The sequence below is a fragment of the Pinus tabuliformis genome, chromosome 1_2 (assembly GCF_031772625.1).
Source record: "Pinus tabuliformis cultivar Carrire ecotype Pingquan chromosome 1_2, CPIR1, whole genome shotgun sequence".
NCBI lineage: Eukaryota > Viridiplantae > Streptophyta > Pinopsida > Pinales > Pinaceae > Pinus > Pinus tabuliformis.
In genome coordinates this window covers 868,581,165-868,600,730 of record NC_142298.1, presented here as the reverse complement: position 1 = coordinate 868,600,730, position 19,566 = coordinate 868,581,165, and the positions used below count along the sequence as shown (strand labels likewise).

At 36.5% G+C, this 19,566-nt stretch overlaps 1 pseudogene; it reads right to left on the bottom strand.

Annotated features, from left to right (window-relative positions):
* Positions 1–379: 379 nt before the first annotated feature.
* On the bottom strand, positions 380–708 carry LOC149208697 (protein yippee-like At4g27745 pseudogene; annotated as a pseudogene).
* Positions 709–19,566: the final 18,858 nt, after the last annotated feature.

Genomic DNA, 19,566 nt, shown 5'->3' with positions numbered 1-19,566 from the left:
GAAAACAACAATTTCTTTATTATTGCAATCTCTTAAACAAAGGCATAAATATAACTAAATATTGATATTTTTCATTTAATAAAAACAACCAAATATGTAAAAAGATAACCAACCTTGAATTTTTTCATTTGCAACTTGATCACTTACATAAGTATAATTTAAAAGCTTTACTTCTTTCTGATTATATTTCTCACATTACCATTCCACTAACATTTTTCACAAAATAAAAGTAACTGACTTGAATTTTGTAAATAATAGTAAGTTTGTTAGATAGGAATGATTCTTGCGATAAGTAACCAATTATCCCTAGTAACCAATTCCCTTCCCTATATTTTTACATAAAAATTTTGGTTGCCCCTTTAGCTGAATCGCTCGTAGCCTACCAATTTTCTTTCATTATTTTTTTTGACTTTTTAAGGATGTAATTTTCTTCCTTGTTCTTTTGAGTTGCGGCATAATTTCTTTCATACTTTCTAGCCTAATACCTCCTAACAATTAGAGTAGTATACATCTGCAACAATGTGCAATATGGTCATAAGTTGTTTTACTTCCCTTGGCCCTATAACAATGCTTGTTTGTGTCGCATGGGAAAAGAAATTCATTTCCACTTCGTCCTTGAAAGGCTTTGGGAATCACATCACCATGATGGGAAACATGGTTTTGATAGTTGCAATAGGAATATATGTGAGGGACCAACAATGCAACCATACTCGTATATATGTAAAATCCTTTAAATTCATTGACTTTGAATAGAAAATAGTTAAGCAGAATCCACCTGTTCCACACAACTATGGATTCACCACTTTCAACTAGCTCATTAAGTATGGAAAGGCATCATGACCCATACAATTTTTTTTAGTGTTGCGATGCTTTTCAACATTGTGGCCTAACATAACCTTGTAAACTTCCAAACTCATTAGACTAGTAACTACTGTTGTGGTGGTATAAAGTGTAAAATTTATTCTACCAACTACTTTCAGTATGTTATAATTCCTTTCTCACATATCATCTACTCCAACTATAAATCCATCTGATAATTTTATCACCATTATTCAATCTAGATTAACACAACTTTCTAGTGTGTTCATCATTTTATCAATAAGTACAATACCATCTTAATATAATGTAAATGATTCAAACTTTTAGCTTTCTCATTTGTCATAAACTTCACCCTATCATTTAGCTTGAAAAGGCTTTTAGAAGTAAACACACATATATATATATATATATATATATATATATATATATATATATATATATATATATATATATATATATATATATATATATATATATATATATATATATATATATATATATATATATATATATATATATATATATATATATATATATATATATATATATATATATATATATATATATATATATATATATATAACATAGCGTTGAAATTGTCAGGATTATTTAAAACAACATTCTCCCAATAAGAGTAAACCAAGAAATGTTGGGTATCTGGGCTCACACGATTTTGTAATGCTTTAACAATAAAAATTGGTGCTACCAATCTTGACTTTTCCTGTCTAATATTCCAACCCTGAAAGAGGAATTGTCCCCTAAGATTATACTTTTCAATAACACCATCATCAATTATAGTTATCTTTCCCTGGATTCCACAGGTAGCTCCCATGAGGAATAAGATATTTCAAAGCTCAAATCTTAAATCACCATCCCCACCATAGGTAATAATTTTGGATCTTGCAATTTTTCTTCCATCTCTTTTCAAAATACAAAAGGTTAGGCGTTATAACAAAATATAAACAAATTATGTCAAGTGGGTCTATCTCAAGGGGTTGCAATGGGAATTGTTATCCTCCCACCCAGGTTCAATTTCCACCTTGTGACATGATGCTCTTCATGAGATATTTTTTGAAAATTTCGATTATCATGAGATTGTTAACAAAGCCTCATGCTTCTATAGAATCTAGTTTTCCCTAGGTACCATTCTTAGAATGAATATGAGTTCCAAAAAAATTTCACAATGATATATGCCTACTCTAATTCTTCTTTACTCTAGATTATCCTGGTGCATCTACAAGTACATTTCTCCTTGAAACTCACCATAAATCAAGATAGAAACACTAAGATATTATTTCAATATTTATGGTCTCTTCTGAGAAGAACAAATGTTTTCAGGACTTAGTTAAGATATATAATTTTAAGCTCAAGTGAATCTAACTCTTCGAATTTTAGTGTTCATCATATAATTCTAAAATTTTAATGCATATATCCCAATCTTATTAAGCCAAAGTAGTGCAAAGGTATGCATAAATTGTGATGATGCAATACTCACTTCAATAAATTTAGATATAAGATATCTACAATAAGAAGCTAAATTCATGCTTAGTATTCATATACTGGATATATGACCTAGTATGCAAAGAAGAACCTATTAGCTGAGAAAGGATCAATATGATTTATAAAACTATCTTGGTATACAATCATTTTCAATAATTTGGCTTGTATATGTACCAAAAAGTTATAAAACATTGTGATACACCCAATTCCCATGATATGGAGATCACTTGTTTGCAGGAATTAAGTTTAACCTCCATGGTATGATTCTAAGTTTACATAAGAATGACCCTTACTATTATCAATGATTTAAATAGAGTGGATAATGAGTATTTTAAACAAAACATGGTCAATTAGCCGAAAGTAAATTTGCAACTTATCTCTTGATTATAGATTACAATGCCTTTGAAAGGAAATAAGAAGAGGTCACCTTGTAAAATGGTTAAGGACACTACACCAATAACTTTCATATTAGACCTACAAAATAAAAAGGAAATTGAGAATGTTTGCAACATCAAATTAGACTCCAACAACCATAAAATTTCAAATCATCAAGTTCCAATTGACTTCAATCAATAAATTCTAGAGGAACCTTCCCTTACAAAAGGATTCCTCTCATGCCCTCCAATACATAACATTGAATAAAATGAGTCCAAACTTCAAAAAAAAGGAAACAAATGCAAAACCACTAAGAGATCTTGTCTTGAGGTACAACAACAATTTTTAAAATAGAAAAATCTATCTTAAAAGTGTAAACTACAACTTATAAGTAAATTTGTTGGAGGACTAATACAACATACAAGATCTTATAGCAAGGTTAGCTCTGAAGCTTGAGCTCAAACATTACAACAACATTTGAAGTTATAGATTAACCTCTTTCATCATATTTTCCATCCATTTCATTTTACATTTTACATCCACCATTTCCCTCCACTTATTCAACTCATCATAGCCTCTTTTCCACTATACAAGTTCACAAAACATTCTAATGATCTTACACAATTTTTTTATAGAAATCTACAAGGAAGTCATTATGAAAACTTCTACAATATGCTACAAGAAAGTTTATAAAAAGGTTCTAGCAAAATGTTGTAGGAATGTCCATATACAAGATCCTACATGGAGCTACAAGATTTCGTTTAAAAATATTTTAAAGGAAAAATATGACCTATAACCTACTAAACCATATAAGCATTGGTCAACAAGAATACTACATGAAAATACTTGAGATACTACATCCAAATTTTCCACATGAGGACCATGGATAAGGTATCTATAGGATACGTTGTCTTATGATGGTTCTCAATAGTCATATAAAGGATAATAATATCTTCAAACATTTATTATAAGATACTAAAATATGTTAGATCACTTACAAATTTTAAGAATGGAGATGAGAATTCCTATTGCAAAAATAAAATAAGTACACAAACCAAAAGAAGAGATAATTGTTCCCTATTCTCATAATTACGCATATATTCATTAGTCAACTAATGAAAAGAATGACTAATAATGATATGTTTTTGCACCTATGTTTTCGTAGACAAGGTAGCAAGTTGGGCACCAAATTTTTCTAGCACTGTCCTTAATATATAGTCAGTTTAATTAAATTAGTCAAATAAATGAAGGATTGTGTGTTCATGAAACAAGGCTAAAGTTAAGAGCACATCATTATTAACAAAATATTGATAAGATAAAATGTATGAAACAAAATTTGAAAAACCTCTTGAATCTTCCAGAAGTAGAGGAAAAATAATAGTAGAAAAATATAGCAGTTCCTAGTCATCATCACAAGCACATGCAAGAATTATTATCAGTTGATCCGGATTTAAACAGGAACACAAAAAATTACAAAGATAGCCATAAATACATAGATGCAGTAGAAATAATACTTCGTTTCATTAATGTAAAATACTGAAATATGCTTACAAACATAAATGGAAATAAACCATCTAGGGCAATGGTAGCTTATCTCTGAGAAGAGATGTGGTGGCTACATGCCTCTGAACTGTGTTACAATGAGGCTCGAAGGCCTATTTATTGTTTAGAAACAATGGAAAACCATAAACATCCAAAAACCTAACCCTAGGAGATGAAACACCAAACTGTTGGCCCCGTTTGGGTAAATTGGTACATCAACTTCCCGGGATCGTAACTTTGGCATACGATCTCTGTTTGACATGCTCAATACCTCGTTAGAAATATCTATCTGAAGAATCCAACTTTGGGAAGATAAACATCAGTCCATGGACCCATGTTGCTCCCAATTTTACCAAAAAACATCATTTCGGGCCTCAAAACGGCTCCGGAAGTTCAGGACCCGAAAAGCTGCTAAAAATAGTAAATTGTGCTACAATTAAGGAAACTAAAAAACTGAAAGAGACAGTTGTGGGGGTCAAAGTGGGATAGATGGGTGGCCACCAACATCCACCTAGATCATTCCTCCCCCCTTACAAAGAAATGGTCCCCATTGCGTTGAGTTCCTCCATGAGATGAGGAAACTTATGTTGAACTTGGTCCTTGGTGAGCTCTTCTACAACCTTTGAAGTGTCCAGTAATGGTGGAAAGCATGGTCGAGGGCGGTCCACATTGAACACTCAGTGCAAGCAAAGGAATGGGGGAATGCTATACTCCAAAGAATTGTTTCCCACAACCTTGGTAATGGTGTAATGACCATCTCGGAGTGGTCTAAGCTTCTGATGGGCTCTTGTAAGGCATTCTTTTTGCAAACGAACTAGAATTTATTGCCCACTTGAAACTTATGTGGTACCTGATGTTGATCATGTCGCTACATGTACTTGGCATTTAACACAATGGAGTTGCGATAGATCAGCCCGTTGGGTAGAGGTGCTTCAGAAGTCAGATTAGACGAATGCTTGACCTGACAGTGCAACGCTACCCATGTGGATGATTAGAAGATGTCCATATCTTCATTCATGACTGTATCCACCTGCTTCTGCTGCTGTGTGGAGGAACCCTTCATGAGGGTCATGGATGTGGTGATGATCTTCCCCATACTTTAGGGGTGAACAAGACAGAAAATGAGTTTCCTAGTCTGGGAGATGAGTTTGCTGCATTTCTTAACAGTGATCAAAGAGGCTGCGGTAGGTGGGGCTACCTATGGTATCCTGTATAATGAATTACCCAAATAAATAATAACAACGTGGGGCCTTAACTCATACACAACATGTCGCCTCCATAAGTATGGTTGGCATAATAGTATATCACAAACATCAAGAGGTGCAACATCACATAGTACCTCATTTGTGAAGGGCTTGATGTTGTAGGGAAGGCGACACTAGTGATAGACTCGGAGATCTTGTCCTTGGTGAAGCCACACGATACTGTATGGTTGCGGGTGTGGTGTAGTCGGTAGGCCCAACCACTTCACGACCTCTACTGAAATGAGGTTCTTTTGGCTCCCACTGTCAACAATGAATTGTAGAGGTGAACCCTTCAACCACATCTCTGAGCGGAAAAGATGCTCCCCCTCCTCTAGATCTTTGGGCTCATTCTTCTAGACCTTGGCAGTGGCAACAGTGGCACTAGGCTCTACATCAATGATTTGCTTCCCTTTTCCATTCCCCTTATCAGGTTCTACGTCAAGGTCAGAACATGCATCTCATTCTGAAGCCTTCAACTCGGCCACCAGCGACTGCTTAGTCTGACACTCACTTGTGTTATGAGTGGGGCTCTTATGGAACTCACACCACTTTCCTGTGTCCTTCTTTAACTTCATGGTGTTGTTATTTTCTTGTGGCTTCGATGGGTTGTCTTGGGTCCCCCGCCTTGGCTTTGTCCTTTGTTCTTCAGATTCGAAGATCAAAATTCTTGCTTCTTTTGTTTGAAAATTTTCTCGATCTTGATGACGTATCAGTATGCTATGCTGAGCGAGGAGATGTTCAGGAACTCCATCTCATCCTGGATGTACCTGTGTAGGCAGCCGCGATATTTGAGTACCAAATGTAGCACAAAATCCTTCATACTCAACTTTGTGTGAAGGGTACGAAAAATATTTGTGAACTCTGGCGCATCTTGGTCCCTTCCCTACCGTTGCGTGGTCCGCTTTATGTATTTGTCCTCATATCTCTTGACAGGGTAGTACTGCTCCTTGAAGGCATCTTGGAATGAATTCCAAGTGGGTGCGGCTGAAAATAGTGAGCCCGTACTTTCATCCTTTTGATCGCAGTAGGTTTCCCACTAGTCCTTGACATGGGGTGCTGATTTGAGAAGAGAAAAAATAATCTTTTATCGACTCGAAAAATCATGAATAGAAAAATACCCTTCTAGCCAATTTAACCATTTATCTACGACATCGGCATCTATCTGACCCTCAAATATGGGGATTTCAAAGTTGACTTGTACCTTAAATGGTGCAGTGTTTCCAGAGTAGCTATTTGAAGCTGATGTGTCGCCTATGGGTTGTTGGTCACTATAATTGCTTATTTAATTAAACAATCAAATGCTACATAAATTTTCAACCTAGGGAAATCTGTTTATTTCAAAGGAAATCACACACTGTATATGCTCAATCTCAAAAACAATCCAAAGTTGTAGTAAAAATTACACTAATCACACCTTGATTTCAATTAGACTGAAGCTCTACTTTGAATTACAGTAAAAGCAATCTTTCTATTGCAAAATTCAAGATTCAAAGGAAAACAATTATCTAAAGAATCCTAGATTATATTAAGAAAAAACAACATAGGAAAAAGGAACCTTTCAGCAATTTGCAAAAGAAAAGACTAACTATGCTGTAACAGAGAACAGGACCCTATTCCCCAAAGTAGGAATCTTCAGCACCTGTCTCTGACCATCACATTTTCATCAACTCATTTGGCAAACAGAATCACCAATCGAACTGAAGAACAATTACCTAGGAGTGAATTGTATGAAAACGATGCAACAATCAGTTGGAATAGAGGCAACAGATAGCAGAGTTCTAAAAAGGCATGAATAAAAACAATAATTAACACACTACAGAACTAATGGGTGAATCTTGTGAGGAAGGTGGGCCCTCTCCTTCTCACAAGATTCCCCAGAAATGAACGGGAACTAAGAATAAGTGGTCAAAGTGATCTTTTTTCATCTGTCAAATGTAACATGTTACAATAATAATAAACACGCCCTTCTCTATAATTCCCTTCTAGCTAAGCCTTCTGTATTCTATCATCCCCCCAATGCTGATTTCTCCTCTATTTCAAGAGGAGAAATCCTCTTAATACAATGATTACATGTGTACATACAAATCCTATTCTTAGTTTGATCTAATCTTCTATGCTGGAATAGGATATTCTAATCTTCCATAGCAAAATGTTGTTACAGTGGTTGTAATGGTGCTGGATTTGAGGTACAACTATTGCGGCCAATGTAACAGCTCCTTTAATTATCCTTTCTTGTTATTGCTGTATATGAAATATTGTTTCAGCATCGTAAATCACGGACTGTTTCAGCATCATGCATCACAGGCTGTTTCAGCATCGCGGATCACATGCTCTTTCAGCATCGCAGATCACGGACTGTTTCAGCATCGAAATTTGTGTACTGTTTACTGTTTCAGCAACGTGGTCTTCAAGTAGCAACAATATATTAACTGCAGTCTTCAAACTATTTTAGCAACTATATATTTCCGATTAGTGGCTAAGTATGAAAGTAATGTAAATTTACATGTAAAACAAGTTAAACATATAGCAAAGAGAAGAAACGTTTTATACCTTTGGAAAAATAGATTAATGTGATAATGTAGGCTTAAATGTGAGTAGGAAAAGGATGTAATGATAGCAAAAAGTATGACAAAAAAGGTACATATTAGGGTCCTAACATCCCCCCCAACTGAAAAAGTCGCATGTCCTCAGGCAACTTCACTCTGAATCAGAATCCGAATACTAACTCTTGGTGTGCAAATTACTTAAGCAGTAGCTTCAGAAAGTATTGTCTATTGGGGCTCTGAATCCTTGAAGATATTGTAGCCTTTTCCAGGCTGCTGCTTCAACCTTCTTGGGCAACCTATGATGAGCCTAATACTTCTCTGCTGGCATCCACAAAATGGGAAAATGGAACTGATAACCTATCCATTTTTCAGTGCATTGTTGGACACATTTGATGTAACTAGGTACCGGGAAGATTGTTGTCTCAAGATTGGTAGGACTAAATGGATTGTGCTCCTGCCTTTCCTCAGAAGATTGTTGTAAAAACATGTTATTTTCTTTTAGGGCAACAATCTCTTTGGATTTAATAAAATGTTGACAATCCTGAAGTACTGTTGCCTGTAGTTGTCGAATATGTTGAATCATTCACGGTTTCTTCAAAAATTGATAATATTCTACAACAAAGGTGGCAGCATTATGTGGTTCTTATCGTATCCAAAGGAGATGGTTATCTTCATTATGCCTGGCAGATAGAAAAGCATTCTGCCACATAATTTGGTTGGCAAGAAAGGAGGCAAATGCCTGAATCTGGATATCGCCAACAAGAGGATTAAGATTAAGCTATCCGTTTTCAGGAATGGCTTCATTATGAAGATATAACTCACATAGTAGATGTTGATCACTGGTAGAGGCTTCTGCAAAAGTTTGAACAAAATTTGCTGGTTTGATCACTGCATAGGGTCTTCCATCTTTGATTGCTTTCATCTAAAAGAATGCAAGTCATTCTGTAAGGAAAAGAGAGTAATTTAGAGATGGTTTCCTAGCAGCCAACAAATTTTGTGCTAGATCGAACATCAGGAGCAATTTTCTTTTTAACTCCTTATTCTACTTCTTATGGGCACGCGATTCTTAGAGTGTTTGCTCCAAAGCTTCCTAGTTTGAATATATGTGGTTCAGCCAAAGTAATTTGTGCTCCTACAAGATTTTGTGATGTGTAATAGCAAACTCCTTCTTCCATTTGTTCATTATTACCTGCTCATTCCATGGTTGAGTTTGTGTTCCAACATTGCGAGTGGTAAGCTGAGGTAGAGTCTGAGTAGAAGTACTAACAAAAATAGGAGCTTCAGATTTAACAATTGTATCAAGAGGCGGAGTTTGAAAATCTTTACTAATAAGAACATAAGCTTCAGATTTAACAGTTGCTATAGGCCAGGGTTCTTAAAGATTAGCTTTTCTTTTTAGAATTTTTGAAGGTCCTACTGGTTCTTGTGTAACAGTAGGGCATTCCTTTTCTTTAACTGCAAAAGACGTAGGTGCAAGGGAAGCTCCAGGCATTGGGATTTGAACCACTTTGTAGCCTGCTTGATCATAAATATCCCCACATTGGCTACACATATACTCTCTATACTGATCATATTTTGTGTCTTTCTCTGCCATGGCTGTTGCGTGAGCTAAGGTATATAAATTAAGTTCCTTGTCATAGGCTTCCTTTGCCATTACCAGCTCTTGCTTGTAAGCTTCTAGTTCTAATCTTAGAAACTCATTCTCTTGTAAGAGAGAAGCCATTGTTGGTTCTAGTTGTTGATCTGTCATAGGTGTTTCAAGAGGGATGACTGGTTTTTGTGTAACAGTCACAACCTTAGTAGCTGGTTCTTGTGGAGTAGCTACAAAATTAGCATCTGATTCTACTTGATGTAAAGAAAACAATGTTGCCACACCTTGGGCATTTGATTCTTATATTTCTAGAACAAAATCAGCAACTGGTTCTTATGTTTCAACTGTAGCTGGTTCTTGTGTAACAACTATAGCTGGTTCTTGTGTTTCATCTACTGAATGTAAGGAAAATGATGTCGCAACACCCTGGGCATCTGGTTCTTGTGTTTCCAGAAAAGAATCAGCAGCTAGTTCTTGTGTTTCAGTTGTAGTTGGTTCCTGTGTAATAGCTATTGTTGGTTCTTGTGTAACAGCTACTGAATGAGTAGCTGGTTCTTGTGTTTCAGCTACTGAATGTAAGGAAAATGATGTCACAGCACCCTGGGCATCTGGTTCTTGTGTTTCAGTGCCCGTGGGTGGAACAGGTAAAAATTCGGGGATTTGGGAGGGTGGAGGTGTACGGGGTTTTAGCAGGATGGGTTGGGGATTTAGGGTAGTGGCAGTAGTTGCTGCTATGGTTGAAGTCCTCATTCTTCTTCTAGGTAAAAAGGAAGAAAAATTATCAATTTGCTCCTTTCTTTTTCGAGTAGATTTTTCCTCAATAGTGGAATGGGGAGGGCTATCAGAAGTGGTTGCTGCTTTGATTGAACCCCTCATTCGCTTTCTAGATAAAAAACAGTAGTAGTTTGCTTCCTCCTTTTGTGAGTGGGTGTTTCCTCAGTGATGGAGCAGGGAGGGTTATCTTAAGAAGCATTACTAAGGATATCAACAGTAGGAATAAATAATTCTGGTAAATTGTGAGGTGGCTTTGGTATGGTAGGAGGGTCAATTAGATCAATTGGGTCTGTAGGCGGGTTAATAGGTATTTCCTGAGGGTCAAGAAGGTTTCGTGGTTGCTCTTCATGAGGGTTTTCAGGGTGTTCAGCAGCTTCCTGAGGGTTTATGGGTCGATTGTTTAGGGGAGGGTTTTGTTGGGAAAAACCCTTTTGGATGAGTAATTGAACAAGATGGTGATGGGTGAGGGAAAGGAGAGGGTTTTTAACCCGTCTACAATAATGCGACATATTTCGAAGACATCCGAGCAGAAAGTAAGGAATATTCACCAGTCTAACATGTCATAAATGAGATAACAAGACAAGGTCGTACTGGTAAACTACCTGGTATTGGCCTTCACAGGTAAGGTAGTGCCTGACAAACTCTGCAACTTTCAGCCAAGGAGGCGGCAACAAGCTAAGTCAAACACCCTAGGCTTTAGGCTCAACTTGTTCTCCTGGCAAGAGAAAATCCAGCTGGGCATTAAGAATAATGTGTTTGCAGCTGAACCAATGAATACCTGTGACCGGAAGACCCGAAACTTGTGCTATATCATCCTCTGTGACTGAAATCCAAACCCCTTGAACAATAGAATGATATTCTTGAAGATTCCGAGCAAATTGAAGAACTGTTGATCAAATCCCTGGAGACTCTGAAATAACCTAGCCAGCCCGCCTGCTGAAAGATTTGGTAGATTTCTGGAGACAATTCTAGCAGGGTTGTCGTGGCAGGTTCGTATTGTATAGTAGGACCTCCCATAGCTATTCAGCTCAGTAAAATGCACAGTCACAGAGCCGAGTAACCACACCTGAATGGAGTAAATTTTGCTGATGAGGACATGTAAATGATGGTGAAAAGGCAAGATAATGGGTAAAAAGGAGTGGCTATAGTCAATTCGTGTGAAATGATGGCATAAAGTTTCGATACTCCCCCCAACTATGACTGAAATAATGACTTTAAGTGTATGGGGATCATGGTAATAATGAATCAGCATCTTCTCATTAACTACAATTTAATTGTATTTACATATAAAGTTTACATACCTCACCTTTACCTTTAATTTGTACTTCAAAAAAAATATAGTGCCTGTTCATAATAGATTTGCAGTAATCATGGAAGAACTTCGGAATTATGAGAGAAGTTGTACCAAGGATTTGTTTAATCATGGGAGAAGGTAGTGAAAGGACAGAATGTAGCATGAAAAATAGGAGAAGTAAGAGCAAAAGAACTGAAGAAGATGTTTGTATGATAGGAAATGCTGAATAGTCATGTCTTAGCAAAAAAAATGGGCAATGCTGAAAAAGTGGTGTTTCAGCAACGGGAAAATGGGGAGAAATGTTGCTGCAAAGTGGTGTTTCAGCAATGGGAAAATGGGTAGAAATGTTGTTGAAGGGTGATATTTCAATAATGGAAAATATTGCTGAAGAAATGGTGTTTCAGTAATGGAAAAGATGGGGAAATGGGGACAGGGAAAGAAATGAGAGGGAATGAATAATGGGGATGTTGAAGATGAATGGATTGAAGAGAGCAGGAGCAATGATTCACACAATGAAGCTTGGATCTACTTGTAGTAAGATTGTCCTTTCTTGGTAGGGCTTTTCTGGATCGAGAATCTGCAAAAGAATCAATTGTAACATGCCATCCCTTGGCAGGGATTATTAGTAAAAGAAATTTTAATCTAATACTAAAAATAAAATTCAGAAAAATTAAATGCAATGAGGGGCAGGAGGCTCCTCTAAAAAGAGATAATGTGAATCTGCCACGCATGTGGCCTTAAAATCTTCTTTGGAAATGGGGCGCTGGTACAGACGGAGCCGATGACCATTTACTAATAACAGTGTTTTAGAGTCATCAATTGTTAGGAGCCTTACTGTTCCATTGGGGAAAACAGTATCCACTTCGTAAGGTCCTAGCCATCTTGTATGTAGTTTCCCTTGAAATTATTTAAACCGAGAATCATATAATAAAGCCCAATTACCTTTTTGGAATTTCTTGTGCTTGATGATTTTATCATGCCATTTTTTTCTTTATTGTTGAATCATAGTGTCTGATCAATGGCATGTAATCTTTTTCATCCAATTCATTAAGCTACTGCAACCTAGCTATCTATGCATCAGTCAAATCAAGGTTAACAACTAAAGCAGTCCTTAAGGTTTTGATTTCAAATTCCGCAGGAAAAACAACACTTTTACCATAAACTAATTCATAGGGAGAGAATACTGTAGTGTTTCTCCAGGTAGTTCTGTAAGCCCATAATGCTTCAGGGAGCCTATGAGACCAATCCTTCCAGTTTTTCTTCACTATTTTTGTTAGAATGGCTTCTATTACTTTTTTTGTGCTTTCCACCTGTCCATTAGCTTGGGGATGGTATGGTGTAGTCATTCTATGATGAATATGATAATTTTGAAGGGTGGCTTTAAAACCATGAGAGGTGAAAGGAGGTCCTCCATCTGTGACTAATTCTGTAGGCACACCAAATATGACACAGATATCTTCAAATAAGAAAGCTAGAACAACTTCTTCAGTAGCTCTAAGGAGTGCTTTGGCCTCCACCCATTTGGTCATATAATCTGTGCAGACTAATATATAAACTCTTTGACTGGATGGAGGGTTAATCGGTCCTACAAAATCTAAGGCCCATTTCCCAAATGGCTCAAGTACTACTTGGGGGTTTAATGGCATTTCATCTCTATGATTATGCTGACCCATTCTTTGACAGCTGTCATAGGTTTGGACATATTTCTTTGCATCCTTAAAAAGTGAGGGCCAATAATACCCCATCCTGAGAATTTTATGTGCCATTATTTTGTCAGAAAAATGCCCTCCACAAGGGCCATCATGAAAATCTTTTAGTATATCATAAACTTCATCTTCTCTAATGCATCTTCGGATTTCTTGATCAAGTCCTATGTAGAAAAGACACCCACTTATCCAGCTATACCTAGCACTTTGTTGAATGATTTTTCTTTTCTCTCAGTGGGATGGGTGACTTCCCTGCAACCAAATAATTGGCAATGTCTGCATACCATGGTGAGTGAGCAGATACTACAAATAAATATTCATTAGGAAATGAATCATCTACTAGAGTATTATCGTCAAGTCTTAACCGAGAAAGAAAATCAGCAACTACATTTTTTTTCTTGGTCGATCTAGAATTGTAATATCAAATTCTTGTAATAATAATAACCATCTAGTGACTCGAGCATTTGTGACAGATTTTTTCATTAAATATTTAATAGCTCAGTGATCAGTATGGACAAAAGTAGAATAACTAGTGATGTAATGTCGAAATTTATTAATAGCATAGATAACTGCTAAAAATTCCTTTTCGATAACTGTGTAGTTAAGTTCAGCAGGAGTCATATTCTTACTAATGAAATAGATAGCATAGGGGAGATGATTTTCCTCTTGTCCCAAGACAGCTCCAATTGCAGTATCTGAAGCATCAGTTAATATATGAAAGGGAAGTACCCAATCAGGTCCCCTTAGAATAGGGGCTATAGATAACTGATGTTTAAGTGCATTAAATTCTTCCTGGCAAAGATTAGTCCACTTGAATTCAACATTTTTCATAAGTAACACAAACAAAGGAAAGCTATTTTGGAAAAAAATTTGATAAATATTTTGTAGTATCCAGCATGTCCTAAGAAGCTTGTCACTTCTATTTGGGTTTTGGGAATAGGAAGGTTCTCAATGACTTGTATCTTAGATGGATCTACCTGAATTCCTTGAGATGAAATAAAATGTCCAAGTACCACTCCTTCAATCATCATCATATGACATTTTTTGGTGCTTAAGGAGAGGTGGGCTTGTATACATCGGTTAAGTACTTTCTCAATATTTTGTAGTGCCTCCTCAAAAGAGACACCATAAGGGGTAAAATCATCCATAAAAATTTCCATAGATTCATTAATCATATCAGAAAAGATTCCTATAACTGCTCCTTGAAAGGTTTCTGGTGCATTGCATAGACCAAATGGGAGGGCTCTATAAGCAAAGGTCCCCAGAGGCTAGTAAAAGTGGTTTTATCTTGGTCTTGGGGTGAAATTCTGATCTGGTTATACCCACTGAAACCATCTAAGAAAGAGAAGAATTTCTTCCCTAACAAACTATCTAACACCTGAACAATGAATGTAACGGAAAGTGATCTTTTTGAGTGGATTTATTTAAGGCTCTATAATCTATGCACACTCTTCATTTCCCATTTTTCTTAGGAACTATTACCAACGGGGAAACCCATTCACTTTCAGATATAGGATATATAAACTTTGCATTAAGAAATGTTTGAAGTTCCTCTTTAACAATTTCCCTTAAATTAGGGTTCATTCATCATTGAGGTTGACAGATCAGTCGACAATCTTCCTTGATATAGATACGGTGAGGACATAATTCAGGGGAGATTCCCTTCATATCTGTATAGTCCCACACGAATGCTTCCTTATTTTCAAGAAGTAACTTCATTAATTGTTGTATTTTAGCAACTGTCAAGTTGGGGTTTATATTCAGTGTTTTGCCAAGTTCAATTTCTACTGGTATACTTTTAGAGGAGATGGTAGCTAATGTTTGAGGTAGTTCTTTAGAATTAAGCTTTTCCTGGTTATTTGACTCAAAAAGTGCAGCTAGCTGATTGTGTGTTCCTTGAGTCACAGAGGAGGGTTTGAAAATAAAATTATTAATTACTTCATCCTCAGTGGCATCTTTAAAGCTTAAAGCTTGTTCGATAGTCAAGATAGGTTGAGTAGTTTGATCATCATAGTCCACCCATAAGGAATTATCATTATTAATCAAGGGTGTAGCATGAGTGTAGAGAGTAAGCTATTTGGTCTCATATCCATTGGAAATTTTCATTGAGCTAGATCTGTAGCTGATAAAGGCATCTGTTGTGGCCAGCCAAGGGCTACCCAAAATTAGAGGATGACCCCCAAACTTTGTTCTAGGTTATAATACCACAAAATCAGCTGGATAATTCCAGGACTCAACTGAGATGATTAGGTCTTCAATAACTCCTTCTAGTTTGATTGTAGAACAATCAGCTAATTCTAGAATGGTTGGGGTATCTCTCATTCCATTCTTCATTTGTAACAGTTGTGAAGTTTCAAGAGTCATAATATTGATAACAGTGCCTAAGTCTACCAGAACTCGAGGAATTACTATTTTTCCCATTTGCACTGTGACAGTAGGATGGTCGGGATCACCATATTTAACTGGAGGAGCTTTACCCGAAATTAGTGCAGACAAATCACCCATGACATGAACTGTGAGGGGATATTTAGTTTTCTTACTGAGTTTTTTAACACAAATGTCTCTCATAGTTCTGGCATAAATTGGCACATCTCTTAGTGCTTGTAATAGTGGAATTTTGACATAGAGATTTAGTAATTCCCTTAGAAGATTGAAAGCAGGTGGTTCAGGTTTTTTAGTCAAAGCTAAATGCTCAGGGAATGGTGGTTCTGCTATTTCAGCAACAGTATTAGAGGGTGGTTGTACCTCTTCAGGTGAATCGTGCTTTTTCATTTCTTCTTTATCAGAATCAGAAGAGGTAACATCATCAATGATAGGTTCTACTATTTTCCCAGATCGTAAATGAATATCATTGCATTTTGCAGGGAAAATAGAAAGTATAGGCTAGTTTTGAATATCAATAAACTGCGCAGCCTTATTATTGGGGTTGGGGTTAGGTTGTATAGGTAGTTGGGGCCGCATCATTTGATTATTTAGTGGAGCACGTGACGGTAAAGGGAGTGGTTAGTAAAATTGTGATTGAAATTGATTTGGAAATGGGGGTTGTTGACCTCTCCAATTTTGATTCCACTGGTTAGAATGAGGTTGTTGTTGTGGAGGCCAAGGATTCCACATTGTTGGGTCTACAAAGGGAGGGTTTGTTTTTTGCAGGGGTGGGTAATTCATTTGATTGAAGGGTGGGTATTGCATTTGGTTAAAGGGAGGGTAATTTGCTTGACTAAAAGAAGGATAATTATTCCAACGATTAGAAGATGTAAATGGCATATTAGGATTCATACCTGGTCCTCGCGATTGCCATTGCCTTCTCTGTGTCAACAGATAGACAGCTCCAGCTTCTTCATCGGTTGGTTGTAATGCTGCTTTGATTCTTGGTAAAGAAGGGCATTGTTGCGTTTCATGATCCTTATCACAAAGGGTGCAGATTGGAATTTTTTCCAATGGGCATTCCCTTAGTGGGTGCTTTTCTCTGCATTTGGAACAAAATATGGACAGAGCCACTTCTGCTTCGACTTGTTTCTTTTTAATCTGCAAGGTGTCAATTTGTGAAGCAAAAGAACTTAACATTTCAGTTTTAAAATCCTCAAGTAAATTACCTATTTTGGCTCTTGTTGCTCCTCCACTAGCTGATTTTTGAACTCTTGAAAATGTGGTATCCCTGCTATTTGATCTATTCCTTGTAGCTCCTCTTGAACATCTTTTACAGAGGTTAATAATTTCATCATATGATTCTTTAGATATGTCCCCTTTACCAAGAATATATAGCATATCTAGATAGTCATCCCTTACTCCTTTTAATAATATTGTTTTAAGAATATCTTTACTTACATCGGGGTGGCTGGATCTTTGTAGATCATACTGTAGCCTTTCCACAAAGTCCTTCAGATTTTCATCCTCTTTCTGTATCATCTTGAATAGGTCCTCTCTTTTTTCTCTCGTTCGGCAATAGTCCTGATATTTGTGTAGAAATTTCTGTTTCATCTGATTCCGTGTTGTGATTACATGACCTCCAAGACTCATGAACCATCTTAATGCATTTCCCTTTAATGTTGCTGGAAATAGCTTTAATTTTTGGGCATTGGTAATGTAATCATAACTTTTGCATAATATATCAAACTCAAAAAGGAATTCTTCAGGATCTTCAGAAGATAAACCATGAAAGTTAAGTAAAGCTGAAAGTGGAATATTCTTCATAGGAGCTACTCCTCTAGGAATATCACCAAAGGGAAATCCTAAGGTAGAAAAAGAGTTTTCATCGTTTACCTCTCCTTTAGGACCTACCTATTCTTCATGGTGCAGTTCTTTATTATGTGCATCCATGGTTTCTTCTGTTTGTTCCCTTACTGCACTTGCTCGATCCTCAATGTTTCTTGCTAGTTTCTCAACTGTTTTAGGGCTCCAAATATCTTCCTCCATTTCAAAGTTCGCTTGAAAGGAAGGTTGAGGCTTTGGTTTTCAAGAGCTTTTTCATTGAGGAACAGAAAATTCCGATTTTGATATAATCTCATCAATAAAAGTCTTTCCTCCTCCTCCCCTTCCTCTGCCCCTGCCACCTATAGGGTTAGTTTTCTTGGGGGCTCCGCGTCCACTCATGCAATTTGTACATCTGAAAGAAAAACATAAATTCTTTTGAAATCTATAATTGCCTTCCCTGGCAACGGCATCAGAATGTTGGTCACTATAATTACTTATTTAATTAAACAATCAAGTGCTACATAAATTGTCAACCTAGGGAAGTCTGTTTATTTCAAAGGCAATCACACACTCTATATGCTCAATCTCAAAAGCAATCCAAAGTTGTAGTAAAAATTACACTAATCACACCTTGCTTTGAATCATAATTAAGCTCTACTTTGAATTACAGTAAAAACAATCTTTCTATTGTAGAATTCAAGATTCAAAGGAAAACAATTATTAGAAGAATCCTAGAATATATTAAGAAACAACAACCTAGGAAAAAGGAACCTTTTAGCAATCTACAAAAGAAAAGACTAACTATGCTATAACAGAGAATAGGACCCTATTCCCCAAAGTAGGAATCTTCAGCACCTGTCTCCGACCATCACACTTTCATCAACTCATTCGGCAAACAGAATCACCAATCGAACTGAACAACAATTACCTAGGAGTGAATTGTATGAAAACAATGCAACAATCAGTTGAAACACAGTTTCAGCAACAGATAGCAGAGTTCTGACAAGGCATGAATAAAAACAATAATTAACACACTATAGAACTAATGGGTGAATCTTGTGAGGAAGGTGGGCCCTCTCCTTCTCACAAGATTCCCCAGAAATGAACGGGAACTAAGAAGAAGTGCTCAAAGTGATATTTTATTCATCTGTCAAATGTAACATGTTACAATAAGAATAAACACACCCTTCTCTATAATTCCCTTCTAGCTAAGCCTTTTGTATTCTATCGTCCCCCCCTAATGATGATTTCTCCTCTATTTAAAGAGGATAAATCCTCTTAATACAATGATTACATGTGTACATACAAATCCTATTCTTAGTCTGATTTAATCTTCTATGCTGGAATAGGATATTACGATCTTCCGTAGAAAAATGTTGTTAAAGTGGTTGTAAGGGTGTTGGCTTTGAGGTACAGTTATTGCGGCTAGTGTAACAGATCCTTTAATTATCCTTTCTTGTTGCTATTGTATATGAAATACTATTTCAACATCGTAAATGACAGACTGTTTCAACATCGCGGATCGCAAGATGTTTCAACATTGCGGATCATAGGCTGTTTCAGCATCGCAGATCACAGACTGTTCAGCATTGGAATTTGCGTATTGTTTGTTGTTTCAAAAATGTGGTCTTCAAGTAGCAACAATATATTAACTGCAGTCTTAAAACTATTTTAGCAACTATATATTTCCGATTAGTGGCTAAGTATGAAAGTAATGTAAATTTACATGTAAAACAAGTTAAACATATAGCAAAGAGAAGAAACGTTTTATACCTTTGGAAAAATAGATTAATGTGATAATGTCGGCTTAAATGTGGGTGGGAAAAGGATGTAATGATAGAAAAAAGTATGAGCAAAAAGGTACATTACAGGGTCCTAACATGGGTAGCCGTTGAAGGATCTAGGCAAAGTTTTTCATCATCGCGTTCCTTTGTCGCTCGAGGGCTTCTTCGAGCAAGATTTTGATAGGTTCCCTACCCCCTCG